This window comes from Rana temporaria, chromosome 7, assembly GCF_905171775.1.
Source record: "Rana temporaria chromosome 7, aRanTem1.1, whole genome shotgun sequence".
Lineage (NCBI taxonomy): Eukaryota > Metazoa > Chordata > Amphibia > Anura > Ranidae > Rana > Rana temporaria.
The window spans coordinates 131,897,076-131,922,119 of record NC_053495.1 but is presented as its reverse complement, the minus strand read 5'-3'; the positions used below and the strand labels follow the sequence as shown (position 1 = coordinate 131,922,119).

Sequence of the window (25,044 nt, the reverse complement as noted above, 5' to 3'; positions counted from 1 at the left end):
TTATTAAATTGCATATAGAACAGATAAAATGCATATTTTTAATTATTTCAAAAGGATTGCTTGGAAAACATTTAGACACAATTAGGACTTAATCTTAATTAATATATACATGTTAAAAAGTACTTGGTAAACAATGACGCTCACTATGAAAGACTTTGTAGACATTGCCTATAATAAAAGGAAGCATACTCTAATAAAGCTAGAAGCTGCCTATTAAACCCTTTGTTTGATGTACCAGATGCAAATAACTACTGTAAAAATATGTAAATGCTTTAAAAAAATTTAACTTTTTTTCTTATCATTTTGTCTAATGTATTTGGCAGAAATATGTATGTATAGCCAGTTGTTCCATGTCTGTTTAAAGTTGTAATCAGGCTTCACTGGAACTAGCACCTGCTCTGTAAGTGGATGCATGGAAGGTACCGATACTTTGGTGGGCTTATATCAGAAAGTGGATGGTGTTGAAGAATAAACTTAGGCATAGTGTACAGCTCTTCAGTGCTTTGTAGAACCTTGCTTATAAAGAAACAGTGCTGGCTACAGGCACCAATGTACTACCTTTTGTTCTCTTATACCGCGTACACAGGATCGGTTCGTCTGATGAAAACGGTCAGTTTTTATCGGACAAACCGATCGTGTGTGGGCCCCATCGTTTTTTTTCCCATCGGTGAAAAAGCGTAGAACCTGTTTTAAAATGATCTGATGGTTAAAAAACCGATATAAAAAAACGATCGTCTGTGGGTAAGTCCATCGGTTAAAAATCCATGCATGCTCAGAATCAAGTCAACGCATTCTCGGAAGCATTGAACTTAATTTTTCTCAGCACGTCGTAGTGTTTTACGTTACCGCGTTCTGACACAAACGGATTTTTAACTGATGGTGTGTAGGCAAGACTGTTGAAAGTCAGCTTCATTGGATATCTGATGAAAAAATTAATCGGTTTGTTTTTATTGGATGAACCGATCATGTGTACGTGGCATTACACTGCTCTTGGAACCTTCCTAAACAAGTATTTCGCTTATCTATGGTGACTTTTGCATGGCTCCTAATATCATATATATGTGTTGTGTCCTCTGTTGATTTCCCTGTGTCTACAGAATGTTTGCATTAACCTCTCATTTGTTATTACTGGTAAATAGAATTTGGCGAGACCGACTTCAAAATCTCTATTCATAAGTTTATAGCAGAAGTTTGTTTCAATGCCCAGCCATCCACTGACATAGGCTCAACAGTCAATTAGATTGTGATTGCTGCCAAGTCAGCATTTTAATGAACCCACATGCTCTTTGGCAACTAAGAATAATGTGCTAGCACTGACATACCTTTTACTAATGATGGAAAGTGTCTGATTGGTATAACTCATTAGTCACCATACTAGAAACTTTATTAAATTCTTATCTTTAAGAATTGAAGGTGTTTCCCCATAGCAACCAATTGGATTCAAATATTAAGAAAAAGTAAAAAATAAAAAAAAACATTCAAGTAAAGTCTGCTTATTGGTGGAAAGGCAATTCAGTTCTTTAAGTAGAAAGTTGTCTTTCCATGTAAAAATATAAGAACTGAAGCAAAACCTTTTTTTTTTTTGTATAGTGTAAGTGTTATAACCCCTGTCAGGATTTTTTGTCCCACAGGGGAGACGGCAATTTGGGTTTGAGATATTGTGTATATTAGGGTCGCAACGTCATGCCAGAAAAGATCGACTTTGGGGCATCCCCAGAATATGTGAAGTTTGTCCCCTTTTGGACCACAGTCTCTCCAGCATTGGTTTAAGGGACTCCCTTTAAAGTGGGAAAGTTTATCTGGGTTTAAGTACCATCTGAGGAGGAGTTCCCATAATTTGGAACAGTGTGTAGCTTTTTATGTTGCTCTACATGCCTGTGTCAATTGGGAAGTTGCATATTCCCAGCGGCTGATGGCATCGTTTTTTATGAAGTCAGTTTTTTGTTGGAGTAGATTGTAAAAAAGTGATGTACCTTTCCTCGATGTCAGAGGTGAGTGGTAATATGTCCATGCTCGACGGGGCATATTGGATGTTGACTTGGGTATTTACGATATACAGTGGATAGTGCGAATGTAGAGGTAGAGATCTTTGTTTACCACTTGATACTTGTTCTGGAGTTGTTAAAAGGATTTAGGGATGTTTGCCATGTATAGATCATCTGTGTTGGATACCTGCTGTGTCCCAATTAGTGAACGATGAGTTGTCTATAAGAAACTTGAGCGATTTTAACATGCGTGTGTTCAGCAAATAAACATTTTAAATAGAAGCACCTCACTAAGTCAACGCAGACCGCATTCCTGTGTGATTCAGGTATGATCTGCCCCCAAAGCTCTAGTACTTATTAGAATATAGAGCAAACATACCATGTATGCTAAACGGTACCATATATGATAAAACTGTTGACCCTATTATTGACATAAATATACTAGAACTAAAAATCACCCACTGCTGGAAAAAACACATTCTTCAGTTTGCATATTAATTTTCACATTAGAATTATCAATTGTTACAGCCCAGGAAGGGACTTAAATCCATTGTTTAACCTTCTAAGAAGAATTGACTTGAAAAAGCTCAGGTTTCCCAAGTCCCATACTAATGAGATTTTCTTTCTATAGAATCCTAATGAAGAAAAACATGATAGGCATTAATTTGCCTATAACGTGTTTCAATTTTAATATCCTTCACTATAATTCCTTTGGATTATGTCAGAAAATACCAGTCACTAATTAGATACTACACGCAGAAACCAAACAAAACCCTTGTATCTCTTTTCAGACACACACCAGCTTATGCTTTCAATAGAGACATTAAAGAGAGACTACAGCCAGCCTTGTCACCACATTGCAAGTGTGTATCGATATGCATGTGGCTTGTGACCTGCTGAATTAAGTTTAAGCAATGTCCAATTGGCAGGCAACTTTTGATCGATATGGCAATCAATAATGAATTCTAAGATAAAGGCATATTTTAAAAGAACAGTTAAGTCTATGCTTGTCACTCCTTATTTGCTGTATCTACTGTATTTAGATTTTAAAGGAAGGGGGAAAAAATGTCAATTTTGATGAGCATTAACTGTTTTTTTTGTAAAGCCTTGCAGATTAGGCTTAGCCTTCAGTTTAGATAATAGTATAGTATACCAAAAGGCACATGCACAAACAAACAAAAAAGATCAATTAATGTAACTTATAAAGACAAATCTGCAAAAATGATTAGCAGGAATTATTTTAAAATAAATTAAAGCATATTAATATAAAATCTTTCCTCTAAACTAACCAAGCTCCAGCTCCTATAAATTCAATTCACATGATCTACAATGGTGTACTGACTGTAAATTAAATACATAAGGTTCAGTTCACATAGATAACACACCAGGAAACAATCTTTATTAAAAAAAAAAAGTGGCAGGTATTTTCAGCTACATTCAGTGATGTTTGAAAATTAGTCACATGGGTAAAATAAAGATCTACACTATATTGCCAAAAGTATTGGGACACCTGCCTTTACATGCACTTTAATGGTATCCCAATCCTAAGGTTCAATATTGAGTTGGCCCCCCCTTTGCACCTATAGCAGCTTAAACTCATCTGGGAAGACTGTACACAATGTTTAGGAGTGTGTCTATGGGAATATTTGACCATTCTTCCAAAAGCACATTTGTAAGATCAGGCACTGCTGTTGAAGAGAAGGCCTGGCTCGCAATCTCTATTCTAATTCATTCCAAAGGGGTTTTATCAGGTTGAGGTCAGAACTCTGTGCAGGCCAGTCAAGTTACTCCACCCCAAACTAATTTATCCATGTCTTTATGGACCTTGCTTTGTGCACTGGTGCACAGTCATGTTGGAACAGGAAGGGCCAATCCCACAAAGTTGGAAGCATAAAATTGTCCAAAATGTCTTGGTATGCTGATGCCTTAAGATTTTCCTTCACTGGAACTAAGGGGCCAAGCCCAACCCCTGAAGAGCACCATAATCCAATCCGCCACCAAATGATTTGGACCAGTGCACAAAGAAAAGTCCATAAAGATATGGATGAGCGAGTTTGGGATGGGGGAACTTGACTGACCTCATCCCGATGGAACACCTTTGGGCAGGATCTCGCAAGTTGGACAAGCGATCTAGATGACTTCTATGAAGTGGATTCCAAAGGCTGGGATGAAAAGCCAGTGGTCATTCTGCTAGGGAGTAGATATGGGCCAAAACTGTGTGGACTCCAAAGATGAAAAAAGGAAACAAAGAATACTCCAAATGGTGCAGGACATAAAAAAAAACACTGAAGGTTTATTAATATAAAAATCGTCATACAGAAACTGACACAAAAAAAGGATAAAGTGATCACATATGCAAAACATAAAAACATTATGGGGTGCAGTATGGGGAATCCACTTCATTAAAGTCATCTAGATCGCTTGTCCAACTTGCGAGATCCTGCCGCATGGATTCAGGTCCCTGAGACCTTAAGCCCATCTGACTCACTGTTGTATAACAGATGAGTCCACCTCACATGGTAAGAGTAACTCATCTTTTTTTTGTATGAAGTAACCTTGATATCTTTAGACAACTGGTCACTCAACATCCAATGTTTTCTTGGAAGAAGCTTGTTCACATTGTGTGTTCATCATATATGGACTTTCACATTGGCACATACATGTGTTTCACTATGTAATACATTTACATAGATTTTTTTGTGGTTAATTTATCAGTTCACCACTCCTGATCATTCAGCGCTGCACTATTTATCTTAAATTCTTGTTTTACTTTGTTTGAGTGCGGGGCAGCTTTTTGTTTTCACGTTTTGGTTTAAGCACAGTTTTTTCCTTTTCTTTCTTATTGTTGAATTTGTCTTGTTCCTTTAATTGTGCATAATGTTTAAACATGTGCTTAGATATATGCATGAGTAACACACTTCATACTATGTATATGTTTTGTATATTTTTTTTTTATAAACGGTTATTTCTATTATTATTATTTTTATCAATACCTGCTTTTATTTTCACTACCACTGATACCTAAGCTAATAGCAAACAATTCCTTTCCTCCTTTGGTATAGTTAGATCTAACAATGTATTCAGACCGCTGGCTTTGCAATATATGCTTTCAGATCCATTGCTGGCTCTGTGACACATAAACCAGAGATTATTTATTAGAACTTCCATTTAGTCCATCTCCCTCTTCTCCTCCCTTCCCTCTGGCTGCAAAAAAAGCTGATTTGATACACAGGGGCATAAGTCTGATGAAGGAGCGAATTTCTCTTTCCCTGAAACGCGTTACCACCCCTGACATCAGCCTAGGCCTATACTTTCCAGCGTGGTTCTGGAAGTCCATCAGCTATCTTGCTTGCTCGCTTCTCCCTCTCCTGTCACAGCTGCGGGGCCAGCTCTTCCTCGCCCTAGAGGCAAAGGACCCTATATTATGCCTATTATTCTGACTGAGACAATTATTTGATCTACTACATTTTAATTGTTTTTAACCGCTTTTCATGAATAAATACTCCTTAACACTGCACTTAGAATCGCCTTCTGTTTTTTACTTTAGTTTCTCTAGAGTTGCTTCCTCTACCTGAAGTGCTGCTTCAGGTTTCTTCACCAGTCTTTTCTCCTCCCCATAACCTTAAAGTTGATGCTGATGTGGCAATAATCTAGTACAGTTCACTGGAGGATATTTGACAGAAGAGCCCTATTCCTTTTCCTTCAACTCAATATTGAACCCTACTGACTGAGGCCCCGTACACACGACCGAGTTTCTCGGGAGAATTCAGCCAGAAACTCGATCGGAGCTGTATTCTGCCGAGAAACTCGGTCGTGTGTACACTTTTCAGCGAGGAAGCCGACGAGGAACTCGTCGGGCCGAATAGAGAACATGTTCTCTATTTCCTCGTTGTTCAATAAGGAAAGTCGGCCCGCCGAGATCCTCGGTGGCTTCAACACTGAACTCGACGAGGAACTCGATGTGTTTGGCACGTCGAGTTCCTCGGACGTGTGTACGGGGCCTAAGACTACCATAAAAGTTCATGTTTTGATAATATAGTGTGTGTCTTTTAATTAAATATTTGTATATTTATCATGTGTATAGAATCAGGAACACAGGAACCAGAGCTGAAGCCAATCCAGTTGAGGCTGCTGGGTGCCAGAATCTGTGGATGCTTGCGCACGCCTATGTGTTAGCACACGTGCCTGCATGTATTCTCACATTCTAGTCCTTGCTCATCTTGGGTTTCTATGCTCATGACTGCATGCACATACGAATGAGTATCTGCTGCCTGGGATTAAGCACCTGCTGCATGAGATCCCTGACAGGTGGGGCAGGGGCAAGACCAGTAACCCTGCACAAGGAGAGAGAGCATCAGTGACTGGTCTTTGTTACAGGAATCTCCTGCACATAGGTAACGTTTCACACTGGATTACTGCACAGATCTAGAAAAAAATACACAAGACACATCAATTTTCGAGGAAGAATACATGTGCCTTTTGTATTTAGACAGTATTTATTTATTTATCTCAGAGTACATTTGCACCTTTTCCTTTAGTATGTTGCATAACATGTCCTGCTTACGGCTTCCTTGGTGAGATTTTTAACCAAACGCTCCCTCTATAGGGATGAATAGTAAAGCATGTACTGCACTGCAACTGCACTCATGAAAAAAGCATACATAGGAATGCAGATTAAGGAGAGGGAATAGGGGCCCACTATTTCAATATATGTTGTAGATCTATCTCATAGTGACCTTGTTTTTTTTTTATAGCAGCCAAACATCTTCTTGGTTGCTATGGACAACACTGTCACATCCTCAAATAGGAAAACTCCGTGTTTGCTTTTATTAAGATGTGTTTTTTCTTCTCTCGTGAACATGTAATTCTGATTAATCAGAGACATCTGCTTTCACTCTGCTGGTGACATACATTGATTTGTGCGCCTGTCACTTTCCATAATCAGCACAGGTTCCTTCATTACATGCACTCAGCGATGTGATTGTACAGGCAGACTTCACTGCATATCTAGCATTTTCCCCCCATTAATCTGGTTTTCTTTTGTTTGCCTTTCACCTCATTTAACCATTACAAAAACAGCACTATGATCATGTGCAAATTAAATTGCGGGCTCAAAATCTATACTCAGGGAATGCATTGAATCAGCAGTATTTTACATAGTGCAGCATTAAAGCAATAACTGCGTAGAGACAAGAGAAGATGGAAGGTCTATTTACTGAGGGATAGAGTCATTAAATTGTGAGCCGCGTTGGACTCCACATTAGCCGAAGTAATGTATGATCATTGTTAAGTGCAGACGTGACTTACTGATCCATGAATAGATGTATATCAGATATATACGTTGCTGCATAGCAGGCACATAATGTGCATTATTTATAGCTTCCTGATACACCATTAGCAAACCATTTCCCCCTAATAGTGTGATTTAGGAGAATACACCTGAGGATGGTGTCTTCGAAAATTCCTCCTAGTAAAATGGTCCAATTTTCTACAAAGGCTTTCTTTCTATTTTTGTGTTTTCCTATTTAGCGTTGCAAAACACTCCTTATCAGCTGATGTGCAAAGCCAAGTTATCCTCCAAGGACCCAGTAAAATGGATGGTTAGTGATACAGGGGGTTAAAGGAATCAGGACTCTTGGGCTGTCAGCAGTACAGCACTGCTGGATATTTGTAAAATACAGCAGCCTAGGCTAAACCATCCACATCTATATTTCGGTGACCACAACACACATTCCATCATTTTTACAAAGTAACCCCTGTCACTAAAAACATTTATTTTCATTAATGCCAAAAAGTTCTTTAAGAAGTAGTTTTCATGATTTTTTTTAACCACTTCCCCATCCAGCGACGTATCAGTACGTCGCTGGACATCTGATGGTTGTACCGGGATAAAACCTGCAGCTGCAGGAATCGCCCCAGTATATTTTTTAGAGCTGTGATTGGACCTGCAGGTATCAGTCATCGACTGTGTCCGATGGCCTGAGAGAACGGGAGGATGTCATATGACGGATATATTTTACAAAAAAAAAATTGGTTATGTATAATTAATTTTTTTTTAATTAAAATTATAAAAGTGTGCGTTTGAAAATTGCTGATCAAAAAAAGTGTAACGTAAAAAATTGCAAAACCTACCAATTTATTCTCTAGGGCCTCTGCTTTAAAAATATATAATGTTTAGGTGTTCTAACTAACTTTCTAGCAAAAAATACTGACTGTAAAGTGCCAAAAAAGACCCAGACTGGAGGTGAGTAATATGCAGTTTTTATTAACCCCTTAAGGCCGAGTCCCAGCATCCCTTTAGTAAGATATGTATCCTCAGGTGTCGCAAAGGATTGACCGATCACGTGACCACTGTGATTGGCTATTATTCTATGCATTAGGATACAAAACATTCTGAGCTGCAGGATCCCCTCAGCCCCCCCTCCCTTTTACTTACCTGAACCATATCCCGATCATGATCCAGAGATGTGCACACTCTTGCCTCTGTCTCCCTCCTCATTGGGCAGATTGATAGCAGTGGGAGCCATTGGCTCCCACTCCTGTCAATTAAATGATGTGATGAGGGAACTGGAGGCAAGGCTGAGCCATCGGGTCTGTGTCAATAGATGCTGACAGGGCGGCTTGGGAGCGAGCCTGCACAAGTGCCCTAATAGAAAGCAGCTTGCAATAGAGAAAATCTATTGCACGGAGCAGGTAAGTATAACACATTTATTATTAAAAACAAAAATGAAGGTCTAATTTTACTTTAAATGTAAGTAACTACTAAATGGCTTTTTTCACCAAAGAGGTTAAGATGATTTTAAATCTGCATGTAGCTGCATGCAACATTTCTTTTTTTTTTCTGTTGTGGATTGGTTTGCATGAAAGTTATAGCATTTACAAATTATGGTATATATACTGGATTTTTTTTTCTATATACTAGTAATGGCGATCTGACTTATGACTAATGGTGATCAGTGACTTATAATGGGACTGTGAAAGTCCAGTTTGATAGTGACACAAACTGACACTGGGTGGAAACTGACTGGCACTGACATCATTATAGACCTAATACAGTGATCGGTGCTAATACTGTATCCTGTCCTAATGACACCTGCTGGAAAGGGATTAACATTTAGGGGCAATCAAGGGGTTAACACATGCCTAACAATATGTAATGTTTTGCAGGGAAAAAAACTACCACATCGCTGCTCCCTGTACACAGCCCTGTGTTGTTAGTAAACACTAGCGATGGGCCGAACACCCCCCGATCCGATTTGCACCAGAACATGCGAACAGACCAAAAAATTGTGCAAACATGCAAACCCTATTAAAGTCTATGGGACACAAACATTAAACATCAAAAGTGCTAATTTTAAAGGCTTATATGCAAGATATTGCTTTAAAAAGTGTACAGGGACCCGGCTACTGCCTCAGGGGACATGCATCAATGTCCCCTGAGACAATTTTTTTTTCAGAAGCAGTGATTTAATAATGCTTAAAGTGAAACAATAAAAATGAAATATTCCTTTAAATATCGTGCATGGGGTCCCCTTAGCCTGCCGGTAAAGTGGTGCATCTGTGTGATGTGTTTTACAGTGCCACAGCAAAATTAAATTTCTAAAGGAAAAAATATAATTTAAACTTGCTCGCGGCTGTAATGTATTCCAGACTCCTGGCAATATAGATAAAAATCAAGGAAAAAATCAGCGTGGCCCCCTCCCCCAGTCCATACCAGGCTTTTCGAGTCTGATATGGATTTTAAGGGGAACTTCACGCCAAAATTTAAAAAAAATTGTCGTGGTGTCCCCCCCAAAATCCATACCAGACTATTATCTGAGCAAGCAGCCTGGCAGGCCAGGAAAGGGGGGAGCGAGCGAGCGCCCCCTCTCCTGAACCATACAAGGTCACATGCCCTCAACATGTTGAGGGTGTTTTGGGGTCCCCATTATGGGGCATTTTGCGTTCTAATTTGCCGCAAACGCCCCGTAGTGTTCGCTACTCGGTGAACGGGCAAACATTACGTTTGACTCGAACATCGGGACCATCCCTGGTAAACACAGGACTCACAGGACTACTGTGATTTTCTAAGCCTATCAGCAGGTCTTGGCCATAAATCATTGGTTAGGACCTGCTGATTGACTTGTGCTGTATCAAATCACAGCACAGATGGGGTAGCGGGCACGCACATGTCCCCCTACCTGGAAATGCCGAATCATGTACATGTCCGTGATCCAGTCAAGAGTGGCCACTCGGCTGCCAAGAATTTATAAAGTTTGTCTGCGAGTTCTGAAAAAAGAGAGTGGGGAGCTAAACTTACACTTTGCAGAGCTCAGTGAGGACAGCTCTGAGACCTTCACACTGCACACAGGAACACAGCTGGGCTGTCAATCAAATGGAGCTCCCTTCCCTGTCATTTCTTTCTTCCTGGTCTAAGGGAAATTCCTGCTGATAGCAGAGGTAAAAATAGCAGACAAAAACTATACTTGGTGCTCTTAATTGAGACAAGTACACAATATAGAGAGATATGCTTTGTTCGTATTTCATGTCTGAGATTTCCAACCACTTTGAACATGAAAATATGTATAATTGTTTTAAACGTTTGCCTAGATAATAGTAGACGTTGTGGGAATTATTGGTCCACATAGACATATGTTTATATTGAGCATATTACGTGGCACTGTATTTTGAATATAGTAATCCAATCCTGACAACAGTTCTCCTCCATTTACATCTTTGCAATGTGTTATGAATCTGGCCACTTTCTGCAACATGCTACATATATTTTGAATGGCTCTCCAATGCACTAAGGCAATATACAACATTGAACCATAGGGGTTTATTTACTAAAGCTGGAGAGTGAAAAATCAGACTCACTTGTACATAGAAACCAATCAGATTCTAACCTCAGCTTGTTCAAATAAGCTTTGAAAATAAAACCTGGAAGCTGATTGGTTTCTATGCAGAAATTAGCCTGTTTTTGCACTCTCCATTTTTAGTAAATAAACCCCAAAGTTTCTGATTTTTGAGACATTTTGGTTTATTGGCAGCCTACTATTTTCAATGGGCTGCTTAAAGGGGTTGTAAAGGTTCGTCTTTTATTTTCTAAATTGGTTCCTTTAAGCTAGTGCATTGGTTCACTTACCTTTTCCTTCCTTCCAACAATGCACTAGCTTAAAGCGGAGGTTCACCCAAAAATAAATGTTTAACATTACATTCAGCCTAGTTATCATAATGACAATCGGCTGTTTTTTTTTTTTTTTATCCCCGTACATACCGTATTTTCACCGCCGCTTCCGGGTATGTCTTCTGCGGGACTGGGCGTTCCTAATTGATTGACATGCTTCCAACCATCGCATACTGCGTGTCACGAGTTGCCGAAAGAAGCCGAACGTCGGTGCGCAGGCGCCCTATAGAGCCGCACCGACGTTCGGCTTCTTTCGGCAACTTGTGACATGCTGTATGCGACGGTCGGAAGCCTGTCAATCAGATAGGAACGCCCAGTCCCGCAGAAGTAATACCCGGAAGCGGCGGTGAAAATACGGTATGTACGGGGATAAAATAAAAAAAAAACAGCCAATTGTCATTATGACAACTCGGCTGAATGTAATGTTAAACATTTTTTTGGGGTGAACCCCCGCTTTAAAGTAACCTATTTAGAAAATAAAAAACAAACCTTTACAACCCCTTTAAGCATTTCCTGCCCATAGGCCGGCATATGATGTCCTGGGGTTTTAAGTGGTTGTACCTTGATAATGCGTGCAACTACAGACATAATTCTGGTATCAACGTTTTCAGCCAGCGATTCTATTTTTTGTAAAAGTGATTTTAGTGGCTATACAGCAGCTCAATCACTGCTACGGGCCATACAGCAGCTTGATCACTTCCACCGGCAGCAGGAGGAGGTCCCCCACTTCCGCAACCAATCCGACTGGTGACATCATGTACACTGATCTGTGGGATCAGAAATTAAAAGCAATTAGGATTTTGTCACTTCTGATTTTTATAAGTGCTAAGTTGCAACATAGCTTCACCCCGTGTTGCTTTCTTTTCATCCCCCTCTTACCTTTTTTGCTGGGGTATCCTCTATAAACATACTCACATGATCAGTGAATCCAGCTTTGATAAGTTCACCTTCAGGACCATGTTACATGTTCCACCTATTTTTAGGGTGGAGCATGTGACATGTTCCAAGTCCTGCTGCTCTCCACCTGATCCCCACTCCCTCCTTCCCTCTGACAGTGGGCCGATAATCTTCACCCCAGACCCACTGATACAATTTAAAAAGCTGTCCACATGGCCGCATCATTCATTCACAGAGCTCTGTTAATTAATAGACTACAAGTACTATCAGCCTTTGCAGCTGAGGGCTTTTAGTTTGCAATGAACTACAAGGGCACTGGTGATCATCATTTTTTACCCGCAAATAAAATGTGTATTTATTATTTTCATAGAAAGGTAAACTTATTCTTAAAATTTCCTTTTTTCTGATCAGCTTGTCATGTAGTTTACTAGCTTCCAAGGCCCTCCTCATCATTGTTGCACACAATCACCCTGCTGAACACTGCCCTCCTTGCTAAGGACCAGGCAATGCTTTACAGGTAGCGGTGCCACTGGTATAGGCAGTAATAAGGGGGACCGAAGGTGGTGGAACCAGTAACTTAGAGTTTATCAGAGTGTTTGCCCCTTAAAATGTTAGTGATAATTGTGAAGTGGTTATTAGGAAGAAATACATAATGATACCATGCTAGGTGTAGACCACTTGTGATCTGTTCACTATCTCAAAGTTAACCTGTGTAGGGCAAAGTAACAGGTTCACTCAAGTAGAATCGCCTCCTATAGCTTACACTGGACATAGACAAGTCATAGACAGTAAAAATGTCTTTCTTGCAACAACAGACAGTGCTGACAGGGGGAATCCCTCCTGTCGAGTAATTGTTTTCCCACCGGTAGATGACAATGATTATTGCTAGTGACTATAGCAGCTGCCAGTGATAATCGCAAGTGAATCTGACAGGCTGGTTGTACCCAAGTTGATCGATTCAGCCTGCCAACCTGGGCCGGACTTACCATTGGGCTTGACTGGGCTCAAGCCCATGGGCCCCGCCCAATAGGTGGCCCCACCCATTTACGTAAAAAAAATCAATAATATGCCAGTCATTTAATTTTTAATTTAAAGTGTGTTGATTGGTCTAGCATTTTTATCTGTTCTAGGGACATTGATCATTTTTGTCCTCCGTCCAAGTAGACAAACTGTCTTTTATTATTACCCTTGTGAAGCTATTTTTGCATTATTATGCCCGTTGTCTGTCCTTTTGCTGGATGTGGGATGTTACTTTGGCACCAATTTCTGGATTTGCCCTTTGAATACATTGCACTCTGACTTGTGTCAGTGCTTTTTTGTGCCCATGCACAGTATACATCATGTCCTTGGAGATGATGTTATGTTATGTTTACTATTGATAACTATGTGTCATCATTATGTGACACGGTCGCGATCACGTCATTACCCCGGTCATTCTTCTGCGTATGTGCGGGCATCCGAATGACACCATTTATAGCTGTGGCGTCTACCGATGGACAGATGTGATGGCTCGTACAACGGAATTATATGATCCCTCTCCATCTGACAGGTATGTATAATTTTTTTCTATTTAAAGTGATGTATAGAAGGTAGGGCCCGAAAGTGACTCAAGCCTAGGGGCCCCCACCACTCTAAGTCCTGTCCTGCTTGCCCACACATGGTTCGAATCGCCTTGAGGTGCAGTGCTGGTCCAATCTCCAAACACCAAGCTGCCTCATAGTCAGTCACTTGCTTGTCTATACAAAACAAGTACTAGGCATTTTCTTCACTGTCAATGGCTAAAATATATCAGTAGTAGAAAATATGTGCATTTGTGCTGGTGGAGAGAGCAAAGCACAGATTTGCTTTAAATATATATATATAAAAAAAAAATAATAATTAACTAAAACATATTCATTATTTAAATTTGTTTTCTTACGTGGTTGGTTTTAGTTTTCAAAGTGAATTAGAGAATATAAAGAATATAAGGTAAAATATTATACTGATATGTAAGGGTGGAAGCTGGATAGAACAGTTAGCATGCAGTATATATTGTAATACAAACTGCCTAACTCATCTGCACATCATAAAAAGTCAGTGTTGCTGTTCCAAATGCAGTTATCTTTCCTGTAAGTAAAAATAACTGCTGTATAACAAGTTGTAGCTCACATCTCTGAATCATCTACATTAACATTGCTTGTCTTTTGAAACACGTTTGGAAAATTGTTATGCACTATCTTCCATCCGTGAACACTGTGCCAGCTGTTCCCTTTCCAAGCTTTATAAAGATGCTCATATTTCCCATCTTGCAGAACAGCAATGGCTAGACCTGCTCATGCCCATTTACTGTTACCTGGTCTTCTCAAGGATGTTATTGATAAAAAAAAAAAAAAAAAACTTGACCTTTCTTAGGATGTGAACTATAGAAATCAATATATTTTTTTCTCCCAAGGGTATCTTACAAAAGTAAATGAAAATACAATCCACATTTGAACTCCCATTTAACTGCTCTGGGTGCCAGTGGAGTGCCCTTTTACTCACCATGCTCAGATGAAGGACCAGGCACCTGTAACCCATATTTGTTACAGCTCTCTGGGTTCCTGAACATACCCAAGGAGTATAAATAGCTTCCCTCCCTCAAAAGCTCAAAAAAGGCCACACCTGATGGGGCAGAGGTAACTCGACAAGAGATCTGTAGCCAGGTGGGAGGTCTCCCTTTTTCAGAACCAGCGAGCAGACAGCCAGGACAGAAGCTAATGGCAATCCACGTATCCAGAAGACTACTGTGGGAAACCCTTTCCTGAATGGTACCAGAGTACTCCAATTTCAGTGGGAAGGCATTTTTTCATTGTGCCTTGGATCCCTCCAGCTGTTTACCTGTGTTTCCAACTGTTTTACTGGCTTCTCAACTTGTTATAGAGACTAATAGAGTCAATGTTATAGCTACTTGTTATCCTGATTGACTCACATTGCAGAGTCCATGTTTGTGCAGCGATCATTAGTTTTCGGTATGTGCATGTTTGCCTATTGTAAAGGACTAGCATCAAATGTAGTGCTTGAAGGACACCACCACTCGCTGGTTCTTCTGTTTAAGGGCTTTGTTTGCCCATTTTTTATTAAAAAAAGTAAAAAAAATCAAAGGTCTCCCTCGCAGGGGTTTCAGCACTCCTTTTCATCAACAAAATGACCTTCAGCCTTCTGGCATATACATACAGCAGTGCTGCTCAGGCCTTCCACTATAGTCTCTCGTCTGTCTCCTACAGACTATTCCCTTAGCAACACCATCCATTTAGATAGCAGCCTGTCACGCACCTTATGGTGGTGAGCCCGATATAGCAGAGGGAGGCCTCCCTTACGGCTCCTACTCTCTGCCCCTGGTAAAGTAACAGGAGGCGCAGGAGTGTGGAGTGGTATGAGTGCCTGGCAGGATCAACAGGGGTAGAGGTAATCCGGACGTTCAGGAACTCCTCAGGAACTGGGAAGCTGAAGCAGCTGACAGGTTAGGCAGACAGGAGCTGGTTCACTGGACCAGAACCAGGAACAAACAGGCTCAACTCAGCAGACTGGAACAGCTTGGACTGGAACCAGGACAGACAGGAATCGTTCAGCAGACTGGACTGGAACTAGGAACAGACTGGAACCGTTCAGCTAGACTGGAATTAGGAACAGACTGGAATCGTTCAGCAGACTGGACTGGAACTAGGAACAGACTGGAACCGTTCAGTTGGACTGGAACTAGGAACAGACTGGAACTGTTCAGCAGACTGGACTGGAACCGTTCAGTTGGACTGGAACTAGGAACAGACTGGAACCGTTCAGCAGACTGGACTGGAACTAGGAACAGACTGGAACCGTTTCAGCAGACTGGACTGGAACTAGGAACAGGCTGGAACCGTTGAGCTGGACTGGAACTAGGAACAGACTGGAACCGTTCAGCAGACTGGAGCAGACTGGAACAGACTTGATGGTCAGACAGGCCAGGTTGGTTATCAGGCGGTCAGCGAGGTACAGAGGTGCAGACAGAAGGGTAGTCAGAACAGGCCAAGGGTCAGGTGCAGGCGGATGGCTGGAATAGTCACAGGTAAGCTGGGGTCTTTCACAGGTAAGTCACAGTTCAGGTTTCAGATACACAAATGCTGTAGAGCAGACAGCGGGGATGGTGTGTGAGAGGCCGGCTTAAATAACCCGCCTGGCTCCAAAAGGGGTGTAGGCAAACATCATGTTGATTTGAAGTTTACTATTGTATCAGATAGAACAAGTATAACATTCCTTGATGTTGAAATCTTTAAGGACGGTGAGAACATGCTGTCATGTAAATTGTTTCGCAAACCAATATAAAGCTAAAATCCAGCTCTATCTTATGTGTGCCAAATACCTTCTGCCTTCTCTCCACTCCTTGAAGCTTCCCATTTTTGTATCAATTAAAAAAATAATTACTTTATGCATACCATAATTTTCACATTTTCCAGGCTGGTCATTTGATATCACAGGTCCTTCCACCTTTCCTTGAGTGGTAAAGGGCAATTTATATGCCTGTACTGAGTTGCACCCACATACTGAAGTGATCCTTAGCTGATATGATGGGGATGTGTCTGCGATGGCCTGGGCTCATAGGAAGTGCTTTGATGATACTGGTCATCAATTAACCCAGAGGAGAAGAAAACAGGCAGTGGAGAGAATGCAGCGGGCAGTGCTGGGGAGGAGGTACCGTATTTAACGGCGTATAACACGCACCCTAACTTTAAGAGAGAAGTTTCAGGAAAAAACTTTCCACAGCCCCCTGCGTATAACACGCAGGCACAGTTTACCCTCTATTTTCAGGGTAAAAAAGTGAGTGTTATACGCCAATAAATACAGTAAATATCAAATGCTACTTTTTATTTTAGAGCCTGCTGAGCATTGTAATGTCTACGTAAAAAAAAAAAAAAAAAATAGGTGGTCTATTTTAGGCTCCCTTTAGTATTGATCCCATGGCCAAAAGCTTAGGCATTTTGTCACATGATCTCTGAAGTAGGGGTGTGAGGCTCAATAAGTATTGAAGACACAGGGCCAGTACAACAGACGGGCAACAAGCATTATTAGAATGAGATCAGCAATGACACATTTCTCACAGCCACACGCAGCATACGATTAATAATATAACACAAACTGTAGGTTATCTGCTAAACATTTGAAAGGACTGAACATTAAGATAAAATTCAACATGACCTACTCCTTCTAGATGATATTTGTCTGTTTCTGAACTTAGCATTTATTGAGTTAACCTGGCATCTACCAATAGTTGTAAAAATAATCCTTTAAAATTTTACCATTGCACAAGTTTATTTAATAAAAATGTCATTACTATGTTTGGAAGTAGACAAATATCACTCTGGTTGTCTCTGGGTTGGTCTCTGTGGAAGACATATGAACTTGTCCATTATCTTAAAGGACATATCCAGAGAACTCAACAATTACTATTACATGTACATGATGTCGGGTTACATAAAATGCCAAACACAAAAAATTAATATAACAAGGATATCTCTATGGCACACACAACTTTTATTTGTTTTATGTTTTCTTTTCTTTTTTTCTGCCAAGCAATAGAAAATAGGTAACTGTAGTTACTGCATAGTTAGTTATTGCTCATTTTTTAAATAGATACTTGGACTTACAAAGCTCTTGCTCAGTGAAATAAATATTTTGGGCCAGATTCAGGTAGGACTTACGCCGACTTATCTTCTTATACGCCGCGTAAGTCCACAGATGCGCCGTCGTATCTATGCGCCGTATTCTTGAAACCAGATACGCCTGAATTCTGGCTCCATCCGACCAACGTAAGTCTCCTACGCCATCGTATCTTGGGTGCATATTTACGCTGGCCGCTAGGGGCGCTTCCATTGATTTACGCGTCCAATATGCAAATGACCTAGATACGCCGATTCACAAACGTACTTGCGCCCGTCGCAGTACGCTACGCCGTTTACATAAGGCATACGTCCGACATAAAGTTATCCCACCTAAAGCAGAGGTAAGTCATGTTAGGGTATGGACGTCGGAACAGCCGTCGTATTTTATGTTGTTTATGTAAGTCGTACGTGAATGGGTCTGGGCGTAGGTTACGTTCACGTCGTACGCATTGAGCCGTCGGATCTTAGGCAGTATATGCAATGTTATTCTGAGCATGCGCGCGCATGCGCCGTTCATTCGGCCATTCATTTACATGGGGTCACGGTTAATTTTAATACAACACGCCCACTACCTTCCGAATTTGAATTAGGCGGGCTTACGCCGACCCATTTACGCTACGCCGCCGTAACTTAAGGAGCAAGTGCTTTGTGAATACTGGTCTTGCCTCTCTATGTTACGTCAAGGGAAGCATATGAGATGCGCTACGCCCGCTCAAACATACGCCGCTGTCTGTGAATCTGGCCCCATATTTGTTGATGAAAAAAACACAATATTAAGTAGTTGGAATAAGTTATACATATTGGGCTAGATTCAGATAGGTGAGCGGATCTTTAGATCCGTGTAACCTATCTCATTTACGTTACGCCGCCGCAAGTTTTTCAGGCAAGTGCTTTATTCACAAAGCACTTGCCTGTAAAGTTGCAGCGGCGTATCGTAAATCCCCCGGCGGAATTCAAATTCAGCAGGTAGGGGGCGTGTATCATTTGAATAAAGCGCGCCCCCGCACCGACCGAACTGCGCATGCGCCGTCCCAAAAAAATCCCAGAGTGCATTGCTCTAAATGACGTCATTGGTTTCGACGTTAACGTAAATTATGTCCATCCGTATTTGCGAACGACTTACGCAAACGACGTACAATTTTAAAACTCGGCGCGGGAACGACGCCCATACTTAACATTAGCTACGCCTCATATAGCAGGGGTAACTATACCCTGGAAAAAGCCGAACGCAAACGACGTAAAAAAAAAGCGCCGGGCGGTCGTTCGTTTCTGAATCGGCGTAACTCCTCATTTGCATATTCCTCGCGTAATAATACGGAAGCGCCACCTATCGGCCGGCCTGGAATTGCAGCCTAAGATCCGACGGTGTAAGTTACTTACACCTGTCGGATCTTAGGGATATCTATGGGTAACCTGATTCTATGAATCAGGCGCAAAGATACGAGGGCCGGACTCAGAGATACAACGGCGTATCAGGAGATATGACGGCGTATCAGGAGATACGCCGTCGTATCTTCTTTCTGAATCTGGGCCATTCTGTGCATCAATGGCTCTGAAATCTGATTCCATTGTAAAATAATAATAATTATAATAATAATACAGATACTTCATACAGTATATAAGGCCCATGGCCTCCTTAGTAAATTAACCTCTGGTTTCAATACTTTTAGGGGTTGATTTATTAAAGGAAAATATACTGCAGTTGCACTTTACTCTGATATCATTCTAGCACTCTGGGTTATATACTCTAGTATATTAAAACCAAAGGGGTGTCATGACGATCAGTCAACTAGTATTTTGAGATGGAGCTGATTAATCGCAACCTATTAAAATTATTAGTGTTATTAGCCAGTAATATGTATCTAAACCCAAAAACAAAATTGTAATATATTGCAGCTTATCTGACCTTCCTGTCCTAGAGTCACAACACTTACTGTAATATATCCAGTGCTCAGGCACCATGCGTCCGGCCCCTTTCAGTACACTGGGCGCATTAGGTACCGCAGAGATTTTTTTTCTAACGCAGCTGATTAAAGCCAGATGCTCCAATAGGCTTCAAAATAGGGTGGGCTCCGGAAGTAGGGCATTGCACTCGGGAGTTTATAAATTGGATATAAGCACAACACATTTTGAAGTAGAATTATACCACTATTCACACATTATTATATGTGTGTGGAGATTGAACAGTATGGCCCAGATTCACGTAGAGCGGCATATCTTTGTGCGGGCGTAGCGCATCTCATATGCGCTACGCCGACGTAACATAGATAGGCAAGACCAGTATTCACAAAGCACTTGCTCTGTAAGTTGCGGCGGCGTAGCGTAAATTGGCCGGCATAAGCCCGCCTAATTCAAAGTAGGAAGGAGGTGGGCGTGATCTATTAAAATGAAGCGTGACCCCATGCTAATGAAGGGCCGGACTAACGGCGCATGCGTGGGCATGCTCAGAACGTACACTACTCCCAGCCCCATTCACGTACGACTTACGTAAACGACGTAAAATACGATGGCTGTTCCGACGTCCATACCCTAACATGACTTACACCTGCTATTTGGTGGTTTAACTTTATGCCGGACGTACGCCTTACGTAAACGGCGTAGCTGACTGCGACGGGCTGCTGAATAAGGCGCATAGATACGACGGCGCATCCGTGGACTTACATGGCGTATCATTAGATACGTCGGCTCAAGTCTCTCTGAATCCGGGCCTATGGCCCGGATTCAGAAAGGACTTACGCCGACGTATCTTCTGATACACCGCGTAAGTCCACGGATGCGCCGTCGTATCTATGCGCCTTATTCAGCAAACAAGATACGCCTGAATTTTGGCTTCATACGTCCGACGTAAGTCTCCTACGCCATCGTATCTTGGGCGCATATTTACGTTGGCCGCAAGGGGCGCTTCCATTGATTTACGCATCGAATATGTAAATGACCTAGATACGCCGATTCACGAACGTACTTACGCCCATCGCTGTAGGTTAGGATGAAGGAAAAAAGCTGGGACAGCCGCACTCCAAAAAAACTCCTCCTTTAATTAAAAATCACAAAATACATGCCACAGCAAAAAACAGCACAACAAAAGAAAAGCTGACGTTTCGCACTATGCCTTAGTGCTTCTTCAAAGCTATATTCACAACTCATAAAAGGAAGTTGGGTCATGCAAACTGAAAATTATCCTAAGCACATGAGTAAATCAACAAAAGAAAAATACAAATTCTGAAATACAATCCTTACCTCTGTTTCATTATATTACTCTGGCTATTCTGGCTAGTCATCTCAAAAATATACAAGAACCAAAACAAATATTATTACTATTTAGGTCTGATCAGCTTAAAATAGCATACAGTGAGAAAAAAAGTATTTGATCCCATGCTGATTTTTATACATTTGCCCATTGACAAAGAAATGATCAGTCTATAATTTTAATGGTAGGTTTATTTTATATTACCAAAAGTATTGAGACGCCTGCCTTTACACGCACATAAACTTTAATGGCATCCCAGTCTTAGTCTGTAGGGTTCAAAATTGAGTTTGGGGATGGCCCTTTCCTGTTCCAACATGCACCAGTGCAGAAACAAGATCCATAAAGACATGGATGAGCGAGTTTGGGATGGAGGAGCTTGACTGGCTTGAAGAGAGTCTTGACCTCATCCCAATAGAACAACTTGCCAGGCCTTCTTGTCCACATCCATGCCTGACCTCACAAATGTGCTTCTGAAGAATGGTCAAAAATTCCCATAGACAGCCTTCCCAGAAGAGTTGAAGCTGCTATAGCTGCAAAGTGTGGGTCATCTTTAATGCAATTAAAGTTCATATGTGTGTGTACTTTTGGTAATATAGGGCCAGATCCACAAAAGGGTCACGGCGGCGTATCTGCTGATACGCCGTCGTATCCCTGTTTCTATCTATGCGGCTGATTCATAGAACTGTACATCGTACCCCTACCCATACACCTGGAGGAAAAGTGGTAAAAACACAAATAAAAAACACAGGGTATTAAAATATTTTATTAGTCTGCTCCAGAGGCTCCCCCTGTCTTCTTTAGCTCTGTTTACCAGGGGTGGCTTCTTCTTTGACGTCTTCGGGTGGGGGCCGCTCTTCGCCACCGTCCGGTTCTCTTCCACCGCCGGGGGGGTCGCTTTTATAAAAGCGCCCACTCCTCGGCGGGTTTCCTCCGATGTCTTCGGCGGGGGGTGGTGTGCTTCTTCTTCCGCTATCCGGGGGGGTCTTCTTCGGCTATCCGGGGGTCTTCTTCACTCTCCGGGGGTCTTCTGCTATGTTCGCCGCTCTCCGCTGTTGACTCGGCGCACCCCGGTTCTTCCTCCAGCTGTCCGGTGCCTTCTCCTTCGGCGCTGAACGTCTATCTTCTTCTTCCGTGCTGTGAGGTATTCTTCTTCTTCCGGGCTGTGACGTCATCTTCTTCTCTTCTCCAGATGTTGACACGCCGGCTCTTCTCGCTGAAATGGCAGGTGCGCTGCTTTCATCGGACCTATATAGGCCTCACAGTCCCATCATGCTCTGTACCTACCCATGTGATACCTACCCACGTCCTGGAGTCAAGCAACGTCGACAGCAGAAGATGAGCAATCACTTGTCTCTCTGCTGCCCCCACCGCCATCCTCGGTGAGGGAATCAGGAAGTGAAGCAATGCGGCTTCACTGCCCGATTCCCTACTGTGCATGCGCAAGACGCGATGCGCCGTCCTCACTGGTCCCCTGCTGTGTTCTCGGAGCCGTGTGTTTCCCAGAACACAACGGGGGGGATGAGAAGTGATGCACTACCCGCAGGTCTCCGCAGAGTGTGTTCCCGGAAGTGGGTGCAAATACCTGTCTTAGACAGGTATCTGCACCCCCTCCCCCCCTGAAAGGTGACAAATGTGACACCGGAGGGGGGAGGGATCTGATGAGCGGAAGTTCCGCTTTAGGTTGGAGCTCTGCTTTAAGTACATATAGATAGGAAACGTAGTTAATGTAAAGTCTAATTTTTTTTAGTTAAAAATAACAAACATGTTATACTTACCTGCCCTGTGCAGTGGTTTGGCACAGAGCAGCCTAGATCCTCCTCTCTTCTGGTCCCACTTTGGCTCCCCTGGCCCCTCCCTCCTGTTGAGTGCCCCCACAGCAAGCAGCTTGCTATGAGGGCACCCAAGCCGATTGATTGACCGCAGTGGGAGCCAATGACGCTGCGCTGCTGTCTCAGCCAATGAGGAGGGGAGTCCCAGGGCAGCCAAGACACTCCTGCGACATCATTGGATCTAGAGGAACCTCAGGTAAGTATTAGGGGTTAAGGGGGGCTGCTGCACACAGAAGGTTTTTTTATCTTAATGCAAAGGACCCTTTCTTCTACAGCTTAGTGTTTTTTAAAGCAGTATTGAACATAAAAGCATCTTACACTACCCTCCCTCCAGATTAATAATGTTGCTGTCCAAAGGTGTCCATGTGCTCCTTCATCCACAGTGTAGGCACTCTAATACAGGAGGTGTAACAGTGGGAAAGATACTAAAAAATAAAACAATGCAGCCAACACATCTAATGGCGTGGTAAGTTGATATATATATATATATATATATATATATATATATATATATATATATATATATATATATATATATATATATATATATATATATATATATATATATATATATATATATATATATATATATATATATATATATATATATATATATATATATATATATATATATATATATATATATATATATATATATATATATATCTATTACGTTTGGTTTTAATATTTCTTTAAATATGCTCAACTCCTTAGCAAAGGTAAAATAATCCTTTACAGCAGTGATTTGAAAATCACTTTATTATGAACCTTGAGAGGGTTATGTGTTAAAATAAAATACTTTGGGTGGAGTTTCATTTCAAACAAAACAAATAGTGAGCCAGATAAATATATTCTGCATAAAAACAAATCTAACTTTATGGTGCAAAGGGGGGAAAAAAGATGCTATTTAAAATATATTAAAATGGAGAGGCTTGACATTTGAAATTCTGATGTTCCTATTATGAGAAAGGTTGCTCTGCGTAGTTTTGTTATGATATGAAATATTAAAATTTCACAATACAGTTTTGATGAAGTACAATTTGCCTAGCTTGCATATAATAAAGAAATTAAATGCTTACCAAGGGAATTGAGGGAAAATTAGAGCCCTGCCTGAACATCTGCTTGAAATTTTATTATCCTGTCCTGCTGACATCATTACTGCCTCGTTGTTGCTTTGAGATTGACAGTTGAATATTGGCTGGATAAGTGTTGTAGATATTCATTTTCCTCTACCAGCAAAAAAAAAAGAATAAATCTCAATCAACAAATTTAACCAGCCATAAAAGGGTCAATTGACTATTTTTATTTCATTTTCAAAATTTTTGTGCATTGTTTTGGATTGCATTCTCCCCTCTTTTTTTTACTACTCCCCACTTCTTCCTTATACCTCTGACATTTGTAGATGTCAGATTGTAGTCTAATACGCTTTAACAAAAATAGACCATTGACTTGAAGTGAAATGCCAGTTGATATCTCAGTAAACAGCAGCATTCTTCTTTTTTGTGAGGCTGATCTACAGTAGAGCAAAAGCAGTGTGGTCTTAAGGGAGATAAATGATCAGATCATTAATGTTAAGATTACATGTCTTACCCACACAGCTGAAGAAGGATATAACTGCATGCTTCCCATTGTGTTTTCATGCAGATTGGAAGGAAAAAATATTAATACATAGTAATAAGAAAATCATTTCGCAAAGCAGGCAAAATAGATATTGTTTTATTTGTTTGAACATTTGTATGCAGATATCTTCAGTCTGCGGAGAGTTCATAAAACACAAATGCCTGGATGTATTGATCTTCTTCAAACCAGACAAATCTACAACATTTAGCTCAGTTGAGTTGAGAGGTATCTTAATATAGCACAGTCTTATGGGTCCCGGAGACCCAGAAACTAGGAGCTGCAAGGAGCAGCAAAGAGGGTGAAATCAAAAAGGCTACGCAGGGAAGTTTTCAATAACCCGCGGAAGACCGGAATAGTAGGAGCCTCCTGGAGCTTGGCTATTCCACAGCACGGCACCCTGGTGGGAGAAAGCTCGACCACCACGCTGGGTCTTCTTGGGCACCGGGATGTAAAGGAGATCTCTTCCGATTGATCTAAGTGATCTGTAAAGAGCTTGTTTATGAAAACGAGAACAAAGATAGGTCGGGGCAAGGCCTCTCATAATGTTAAACATAATGCATCCTGCCTTAAATAAAGTGCGATCGTGGACCGGCAGCCAGTGCGAGGTACAGAGAACAGGAGTGATATGATCCCTCAGCGGGACATCCAT

The 25,044-nt window shown here is 41.3% G+C and overlaps 1 protein-coding gene across 1 annotated transcript in view; it reads left to right on the top strand.

The window, feature by feature from the left end:
- DPYD (dihydropyrimidine dehydrogenase) overlaps positions 1-25,044 on the top strand; it is a 1,498,502-nt gene that overhangs the window by 828,347 nt on the left and 645,111 nt on the right. The window lies entirely within an intron of this gene.